Here is a 2,528-nt window from a genome sequence, read left to right on the forward strand (position 1 = left end):
ATATATGACCATACCGTATTATATTTTGTGAAATTGGATATATGTAATGAATATATATATATATATATATATATATATATATATATATATATATATATATATATATATACACACACACTACACACACACATCTATATAATATATATATTATCTTTTTCATTTCACAAAATACTGTATACTCGATATCGTATCTGTCATGCATACCACTAGCAATATATCACACCTGCCTTTTGTATATACAGTATTGTTCTTTGTGACATTTTTACTTACTTTCTGGGTCTGTGTAGCTAACCAAAGTTGGGTTCGAATCAGGGACCACAAGTAAATACAAAAATAAAAGACAATAAAATGTTCAATACACTCCAACTGTTCCGCTGGTATAGTGGTTAGTGTCGTGGTATGCCACTCAGATATAGCGGATTCGCATCTCGCCCAGGGCGATGAAAAATCACTGGCTCGTATCATGATCAGTTACGGCTGCTGTGTAGGGTCTGCGGTGGGAGGTTGAAACCAACATTCTTTGGAATCTTGAATTTCAAGTCAGTGGTCCCTCTGGTGTGCTTGGTCCATGTGAATAGGTTTCATCTACGGAAATAATAATGCCAGATCAGTGAAGTTAATCCTGGTTGGTACCTGGATGGGTGACCACCACTGAAAACCAGACATCATGGATTCAGTTCCCGTTACCATCTGTGAGGCATGAGGTTAAAAACCAATGCTTCGACACTTGCAACAGACCTTAGGAGCCCGGCGTGATCGGTAAAGGGTTACAATGAGGCGCGAGGAGGCCAACAACAATGTAATCCGCATAGATAAGTTTTCGACATAAAAGACAATTCTTCAGTGACTTTTCTTTTTCCCTTCTAATATTCAGCTATTATATTATTATTATTTAAATTTTTATTATTATTTTATATTATTATTATTATTAATTTTTTTATTTTTTTTTTTTGTAGGGATTTAAAACTCTTCTTATTATTATTATTCTTTTGTTAGTGGGAAAAAACCTCTCTATCACGAGGGTATATATAATGTTCTAAAGGGTCCACAATAATACATGTAAAAAGTCCGTGTATAATTTTGAAGACTTTACAGAAAGCTTTCGAACCCTTCCCTGGGTTCATCTTCAGTCCAAATAAACAAAAAGTTACGACAAGTGCAGAGGTAAATTAAAAAACAAGAGTCGTTGAAGATCGTTGACAACGGTCGTTAGCTCGTTAATGGGCCAGGTGAAGAAAGAGGGTAGTTAACAACAACTAGGTGATACCCTCTCCCCTATCAATCCTTCTGGCTGCAATTCTGTTGGATCTTCGTACAGGTTGTCGTAACTTTTTGTTCATTTGGACTGAAGATGAACCCAGGGAAGGGTTCGAAAGCTTTCTGTAAAGTCTTCAAAATTATACACGGACTTTTTACACTTTGTATTATGTGGACCCTTTAGAACATTATTATCATTATTATTATTATTATTGGTGAAGAAATCCACAGTGGTGTACATGTAAATATATATTGTAGAAATATATTCACAAAAGAGAGTTGTCGGGAACCTGCTCTGTTATTATCATTATTATTATTATTATTATTATTATTATTATTATTATATTATTATTATTATTATTATTATTATTATAATTATTATTATTATTATTATTATTGTTAGGACCTTTTAACCTTACTCCATTTTAACAGAAAGGCAAACTTTCTCTCCTCCAATTACAGATTTTATTTTGAAGTTTTTATGGTGAATCTATTTATATTCTTTTATTACTGTTTAAGGACGAGAAAAATATTTTTGAACAGGGACACGGAATCACAAATATATATATATATATATATATATATATACATATATATATATATATATATATATATATATATATATATATATATATATGAACAGGAACACGGAATCACAAAAATATAATAATAAAATTAGAGTTCGGATTTTCAACACAATACTTTACTTAAAAAAAAAAAAAAAAAACATATTTCACACATTTATTTCTAGGATCACGCATTAGTGCCTGGAGACGTTAAAGAAAAACAGTCATAATTATGTAAGAAGTATTATGACCCTATTCTTTAAGTTTGACTAACATCTGATTGTAATCATTTTACGTATCTGTGAATTCATCATCGTTACATTCAATATCTCAGGCTCAAAACTTATTCCTAAATAAAGGGAAGAGAACAGAGACGGGGAATAAAAAAATTTTTGTTTTAAGAACATATAACCCCGCGATACAAGTATCTCTTTCCTCCATCACTAACAGCCGCCCCCTCTACCGGCGCCCCCGCCCCCAAACCACTCAGCACAAGACTTGTATTTATTTATCAAAGTTTGAATCGTCCAATAATTCATTCGCGCCAATTAAACAACAAAAGGCCTCTTTGCGGGACACCCAAATATTTTCCATTGCCTTCTGGCACTCAAGGGCCTCATATATGACTGTTGTCGGCACCTGGATTTATTTATACATCAGAGAGGGCCATCAGTGTATGAAGTGGCATCTCGCCGGGCGTTACGC

The sequence above is a fragment of the Macrobrachium nipponense genome, chromosome 19, assembly GCF_015104395.2.
Source record: "Macrobrachium nipponense isolate FS-2020 chromosome 19, ASM1510439v2, whole genome shotgun sequence".
NCBI classification, from domain to species: Eukaryota; Metazoa; Arthropoda; class Malacostraca; order Decapoda; family Palaemonidae; genus Macrobrachium; species Macrobrachium nipponense.